Raw genomic sequence first — 7,500 nt, 5'->3', positions numbered from 1 at the left:
CAAGCAAGTACGAGACTCCCAGCGGCAGGGTTATAGTCCCCAAATCAACCAGCAGGAGGCAGTAGGGGTTCGCGCAGACCTTTATTAGGCTTTTTCTTCTAGCTTTGTAACGCTTCAGACACGATCCTCTATCACGCTCCTACCACACAGAGTCAAGGTGTCAGTTAACCATGCTAATTCAACCCACTCCACAGAACACACATCACCTTCCCTGTGGCTTACATAACACTCACACAACACGCAAATCAGCACATAGGAACTAGCAGAACGATAGGAAACACATATAACACAATACCCAGAATGCACCTGGCTTACAACCCCAGCCAGGTCATTACACTATCAAGTTCTTAGAGAACGTGCTGATTATGCTGCAGAACACTCTGGAGAGCAGCAGTAGGGGGTGTATGAACTACAGTAATCCCTCGTTTATCGCGGTAGATGCGTTCTAGACCTGGCCGCGATAGGTGAAAATCCGCGAAGTAGGGACTCCCAGCATGCCCCTCGCGGGGATTCCCTTCACGTCGCACCTACGTCACAAACCGCGGCTATAAACGGAAGTCGCCTTTACAGCTCAGTCATCGTTTCTTCAGATTCACGATCAGAGTTTCCAACCTACCAATCAATCCAACGAACTATCAGCTCATAGTAAGTTATCTTACTTACTTCTGGAAAGCCCGGCATTTCCGTGTCACTTCGTTGACGCTCGAACGCTCGGGGGGTTCCTAGAGCACCGACGCTATCACTTCCGCGTCTGTGAAACCACGCTCCCGTAGGTACTGACACGCGATCGTTCATGTCGGTTCATTTCCTCTAATGTTTTCTGTCTTTTATTTGCGCCTGATGCGTTTCGCTGCATGCTGTGGAGCGGGGCGCTGCGGGCATCACCTTGTTCTCCGACGCACTGATCACTGATACGGCCGCCAAACAGCAAGCGCTCCGCTGTTTTTGCGGTCGGTAGATCTTTTAGAACTGCAGTTCAAAGGTAACTCATGAGGTGAATATATATGAACCCAGGTAGCAGTTTTTCTTTAGGATTGAGAGGAGATGCAGGAAGATAATAAACAGACAGGACAGAAAAATAGTCAAATAAAAACAAGTTAGTTTTTGTACCTTGTGGTTGCAACAAACAGACACCATTGAAGGTAATCAGAAGTGAGGAACAGAAAATGAAATAATTATTTTAATGTTTAGAGCAGCAGGAACTCCGAGAGGCTGCAGGCGCATCAGTGAGTTTGCGGCCGCTGCGCAGGGGGAGGGGGGAGAGGGTTGAAGCAGAAACTACCGTTGTTAAAAGAAATGTGTTTAACTTTGAAAATGTGGGCGCAATTTTAATTGTCAAAAACTCCAGCGAACCATTAGTTCATTTTGCTCAAATAGAAATAGAGGCCTGCCTCTAATACTGGCCCTCCTTCCAATAAAGGCCTGGAGCTTGATGAGCTTGAGTCAAATACAGGCCCGGGCCTGTATTAGAGGATTTACGGTATATGGACTGAAGTCTGAATATATGGACTGAAAGTCTGAATATATTGACCGAAGTTTGAATATATTGACTGAAAGTCTGAATATATTGACTGAAAAGTCTGAATATTTTGACTGAAAGTCTGAATATATTGACTGAAAAGTCTGAATATATTGACTGAAAGTCTGAATATATTGACTGAAAGTCTGAATATATTGACCGAAGTCTGAATATATTGACCGAAGTCTGAATATATGGACTGAAAGCTGTGCTTTAAGTGGGTTCGGTTTGCAGCAACATGCACCACCACTTCAAACTCTGTGACCTCTCGGCATAACTTTTTAAATACTTTTTTCTAGGCGGTGTGCAGTGGTAGTTTTTCGGGTCATTTATTAGTCAAAATCTCTGAGTTCTAAAAAAATTATCCGTCCCTCCAACATCAGCCGTCCACAGTCCGTGCCCAGCGCAGCCATTCCCGATACGTTGCACACGCGCACCATGAAGGTCTGCATTTTGCGTCAAAGGTGCATCACTGCCGTGAGACCCGTCAGCACAGAGGAGACACAAAAAGAGATGATTTATCCAACACTGTGCACGTTCTCGCAATGACAGCAGCAGCACCTGAACAGCCAGTGGTTAAATGGTTAGATGCTCTGACAGGCAGGAGGATGGAGCTGGACATATATCCAAACAGAAATATAGATCATTAGCAAACTCCGAGCGGTTTGGAGGAGACTGATCGCTGCTGCAGTCAGCTCGATCTCCGACGGGGATTTCCAACTCGAGAGGGGGGTGGGGGTGCATTCATCCACCGGCTTGGAGTAGAGCACCGGCCGTTCTTGGATTCTCCAGAACTCAGATTGCCAGTCCACTTCTGCCCCGTCTATAACCTTCACTCTTTCACTCCAAAGGCCCAACAACATGAATACTTTTGACTCCGATGGTCAGTGCCACCCCAAATGTCACAACATTGTGTGCTTTGTAGCCTACCAGTGTTATGAGTGTTAAAGAGAAAATGACAGGGAGAGAAACAATGTTTAATATCATTTTTGTTGCTGGAAATAACACAAAAGCATTGTTTGTACCATCTGTCAGTCAGCTGATGGTTCCACATATGAAGGGGTGTCTCCATCACTAGTGCTGCAGGAGCACATCTGCACACAGCTTAGGGCAGGCTGTTTAAACAGTTTTTAGGAAGATACATATTCAAAATATCTCAAAATCTATTGTTTCTGTTAAAAACAATCCAAATAATCCATAATAACCTTCTCAATATACACAGTGATCATTTCTGATATATTAAAGAGTCATTCACCCCCCCAGCGTCACATCCACCCACACTTCCTGTCTGAATATATGGATTGAAGTGTGAATATATAAGGTGCATTTCTGCACACCACTTATGGCAGGCTGTTTTAAGATTTATTAGGCAGAATATATGGTCAAAATATCTCAAAATATATTGTTCCTATAGTAAAAATTTACATTACAAAAACTCTATAACAAAATTTTACCATGCACAATGTTAATTCCTGATATCTTAAAGAGTCATTCACTCCCACCCCCAACACAGAGTCATACACAGCCACATTTCCATCCATTGATCCATCATTGTCCACTTATCCAGGGTTGGGTCGTGTGGGCGGTAGCCAAAGCAGAGAGGCCCAGACTTCCCTTTCCCCAGCCACTTGGGTCAGATCCTCCGGGAGGAATGTCAAGCTGTTCCCTGGCCAGGGAACATACTTGTTCCAGCGTGTCCTGGGTCTTCACTTGGTTCTCCTCCCAGTTGAACATGCCCAGAAAAACTCACCAAGAAGACTCCCAGGAGGCATCCTCCTCAGATGCCCAAGTCACCTCAACTGGCTCCTCTCGATGTGAAAGGGCAGTGGATTTACTCCGAGCCCCCCGATGAAGCCAACAGGACCACGTCATCTGCAAAAATGAGAGGCCAAACCGATGGCCAAAATGGATCCCCTCAACTCCTTGTCTGTGCCTAGAAATCTTGTCCATAAAAGTTATGACATAATCGGTGACAAAGGCCAGCCTTGGCGGAGTCTGTCAGCGGTAACCAGGACTCGCAAAATGTGGGACAGAGACTTCTCAATGTGGGACAACCTAAAATTCTAATGCAACACTAAAGAAAATCTATCCTGCCTTTTAGCTATGAAGTCCCTGTTAAATATAAGTACAATTATTACTATCATCATAATAATATGTTTCATGTACTATAAATTTTATTTGAATTCAACTTGAACAACCTAGCAGAAAAGCTTTCAGACTATTTCACCATTCCTCTCCAGTTACCACAACTTAACTCAGGCTCTTTGGACTTCTACAGCGGCTCTGAATAACTTTAATTAAAATTACTTTAAACCATTAGCAGATTCTATAACTATAGACAGTTGTACAATAGAGACTTTTCATTGAATATTTTCCACAACAGAATGACAGTAAAAGTAACATTTGTAGATCTATTTAAGCTTGCTTTTAATTAATTTTACACTACAATTAGCATCCCATTGAAAAAATATCCATACGTTTTGTTGCTAGTTTTCATTCTTAATGTAGAAACAAAATTGTGTTTATTCAAAAATGACAACAAATCCATTATAGTAGATATTTAGGGGAGAAAAAAAACTTCACTGACTTGAATCTCTGAAAAAAAAAACACATCTAATCTAGTAATAGTTCCTCTTGTCCTCAAAGTTCTGAGAATAATTAATGAAGGCTTCCATTTAATTCTCTCAGGGTTTCCTCCATGTGCTCTAAAAGAGTTTTGCTTGTTTGCATCTGAAACAACAAACGCAGCACCTGTCTGTTAGAATGGACCTGTCTAATACTGGGAAACCTGCTTCTGACCAACATGCTTTATGTGACTGATTTTCTGCTTTGTATCACATCAGACTCCTCACTCTGTCAGTCTCCCTGAACACATTTAGCCCTGGAGTTTATTTTAGCACCATTTTCTCCTCCGTGCTCACCTGTCCTCTGTGCTGAGTGACGCTTCTGCTTTGGTGGATTGGGTGTGTACTCCAAGCGCTTCGGACCTGCGGTAAAGTCCCGCCTCCTAGTTCGATTGACAGCAACTTTCTCCACGCAGTTTATGCAAGATTGAAACTGGAATTGGCAGACTGTCAATAATGCAGGACATGAGTCTCAGTTTGTGGGACATGAGAAAAGTGATGAAAATGCGAGAGAGAGAGAGCCATGTCAACCAACACAGCCCCACAATGTCCAGAACCTTAATGAACTTCAGGATGTATCTTTTTCACCCGAGGGTCCTTGCCAAGAGCAGCGTTTTGACCACCTCAGAGATCTCAGCATCAGATTCTAGAGCCCAACCCAAAGTCCAGACTCCACTTACTTGCTGGAAGACATGCCGGTGGGATTGAGGAGGTCTTCACCGTACTCCGCTCACTGATCCACTATGGCCTGAGTTGAAGTCATGTGCACACTGTTCCCACTGTAGTGTTTGTAGCACACTATTTACCCCTCCTGAGGCGCTGAATCGTGGACCACAATCAGCTCGAAGCCCTTGTTCCATGGTCTCACCAAACTCTTCCCACACTCAGGTTTCTGCCTCCGCAACCACTTGAGCCGCATTCCACTTGGACTGTCGGGATTTATCAGCTGCCTTTGGAGTCCCACAGGTCAAAAAACCCCGATATAACTATTTCTTTAGGTTCAGCTTACCTAACCGCCGGTATCCACCATTGGGTTTGGTGGCTGCCACCACGACAGGCACCGACGAGCCCGTGGCCGCAGCTGTTGACCACATAGACAATGGAAGCACGAAACTTGGCCCACTCACTCAATGCCCCCGACCTCCCCCGCTGAAGTGTTTGAAATTCTGTTGGAGGTGGGAACTGAAGCTCCTTCTGACAGGAGACTCTACCAGACGTTCTCAGCAGACCCTCACAATAGCTTTAGGCCTGTCAGGTCTGACCAGCATCCTCCTCCACCATTGAAGCCAACTCACCACCAGGTAGAGGTCAGCTGCCAGCTCCGCCCCTCTCTTCACCTGAGTGTTCAAGACATGCGGCCGCAGATCAGATGACACGACAATACAGTAAAGTAGATTGTCGAACTGTAGCCTAAGGTATCCTGGTGCCAAGAGCCAGGGGTGCAGATAGGATTTTCAAACTGGGGGGGACAAAGTTCCAATGTACCTTCCCCAACACACACACACACACACACACACACACACACACACACACACACACACACACACACACACACACACACACACACACACACACACACACATAGACACGCACACACACCCAGACACGCACACACATACACAAACTATTGCAAGCACCTCAACTAGAGCTCAGTCAGTTTATGTAATTTCATCCGATGTTTTACGTAAAAACTAACTATTATATACGTGTTTGAAGCCATTATGCAGTGGAACGCTGGCAACAAAACTCTGCCTCATCAACACTATGAATGATAAATGATCCGCACTAGTATAGCGCCTCTCAGAGTAAGGACTCCAAAGTGCTTCACACTACAGTGTATCATTCATCCATTCACACACACATTCACACACTGATGATGAGCTACGATGTAGCCACAGCTGCCCTGGGGCGCACTGACAGAGGCGCCCCACTATTTAATTCAGTCATTTGTTATTCTTCCATTCAAGTACTAACCAAAACGTCATGCTTTATGCAAAACATTTAATGATTTTCAGCATACCAATCTTTACAGAAAACATAAAAGCCCTAAAAAACTGCACATAAAATATAATAAGAAACAATATTCACATATCACTTAGAGCAGTAGTTCCCAAACTTTTCAGCCTGACCAACAGATGTCCCTTCGTATTTTTACGTTATTTATAAATTTTCATTATATTTGGAAAGTTTATTTATATATAAATCTCTTTTTACAATTTTATATTTTATTTTTCTTTGATTTTGTGACACACTTGACTTCCACATATATAACGCATCGGCATCTGCCTCTTATTACGGCTTTTTTTTTTACATTGACGCTACGTCTGTCACGTTAGCGGTGTTTTACCATCATTTCTACATCCATCACGTCCCAGAGAAGGTTAAACCAACATCAAACCCAACGTTTGGAGCTCGTAAACTCCACACACTCTCGTGCAGCACCAGCTGTCTGATGCTGCAGCAGCGTCAATCTTCCCGGCTGGATGAGTGAATTTCTTCATCAGAGTCAATATTCTGCTTCGTAATCAGAGTCAGTCATGACCAGACAAAGTGATCAGTCAACAAAGACCAGACCTGCCGGCAATTATACGTTTTATCTCGTATTTGTGCTCTTCATGTTGCGCGCATCTCCTCCTCTCCCTGACTGGGAGCTCTCGGCGGCGGGAGGCAATTTTCAAACTCTAAAAACTCCCAAACTTTGCTCAGCCTGAAGGTTCCACATCTCCACTATCTTCTGATGTAAAGTAGTAACTTCATGAGGGATCATATTTGTAGATGAGACTTGTTAAAGTCAGCAATGAGGCTTTGGCACTTATAACGAGTAAGTCCCAACACTGACAACAACGTACTGAAACTAGAACCAACGTGCATAAACAGACAGATCGGTCCCGCCTACTTACACTGTTTTTTTTTTTAAAATACGCAGTAATCGTTGCTTGCCTTTTTCACTTCATCCTGCATCCTAGCAGCAACCACTTTGGTGCCTCTGGAGTCTGTTTTTGTTTACGTCATGCTGCATTCAGTGTAATTGGCAAAAGGAGCTTCAAGCGCTAAACCTCCGATTTTGTTTTCTTTCTGGCCTTAGTTGGGGGGGGGGGGGGGGGATCGGGGTCCATCTGAATCTGGGGGGGGGACAGATCCCCCCCGTCCCTCACCCTATCTGCACGCCTGCCAAGTGCACACATGAACACCTTTCTGCTTGAACATGGTGTTAATTATGGAAAATCCATGGCGAGCACATAAGTGTAATAACAAAACACTGCTCAGATTCAGATCAGGACGGCCATTCCACCCAACCACACCTCTTCATGTCTCACTGTCGTCGCCCATGTGAGCATGAAAGTCTTCTATAAGAAC

The 7,500-nt window shown here is 44.5% G+C and overlaps 1 protein-coding gene and 1 long non-coding RNA gene across 4 annotated transcripts in view; one reads left to right on the top strand and one right to left on the bottom strand.

The window, feature by feature from the left end:
* LOC139072243 (uncharacterized) overlaps positions 1 to 1,428 on the bottom strand; it is a 9,781-nt gene extending 8,353 nt beyond the window's left edge. The window contains exon 1 of the long non-coding RNA XR_011521826.1: positions 664 to 1,428. This is a non-coding gene — a long non-coding RNA (uncharacterized lncRNA). The remainder of the gene's footprint in view (positions 1 to 663) is intronic.
* Positions 1 to 7,500, top strand: part of LOC107386701 (pterin-4-alpha-carbinolamine dehydratase 2) — a 40,169-nt gene that overhangs the window by 16,152 nt on the left and 16,517 nt on the right. Inside the window, exon 1 of one of the 3 annotated variants that reach the window (XM_070555788.1) lies at positions 1 to 645. This exon is cut by the window's left edge and continues 276 nt beyond it. The exons of the other annotated variants lie outside the window; for them this stretch is intronic. The gene's annotated coding sequence lies outside the window, so the exon portion shown is untranslated. The remainder of the gene's footprint in view (positions 646 to 7,500) is intronic. 3 annotated transcript variants of the gene reach the window in all.

The sequence above is a fragment of the Nothobranchius furzeri genome, chromosome 10 (genome assembly GCF_043380555.1).
Source record: "Nothobranchius furzeri strain GRZ-AD chromosome 10, NfurGRZ-RIMD1, whole genome shotgun sequence".
Lineage (NCBI taxonomy): Eukaryota > Metazoa > Chordata > Actinopteri > Cyprinodontiformes > Nothobranchiidae > Nothobranchius > Nothobranchius furzeri.
Note: the sequence above shows the minus strand (reverse complement) of the source record. Positions and strands in the feature narration are given on the sequence as shown.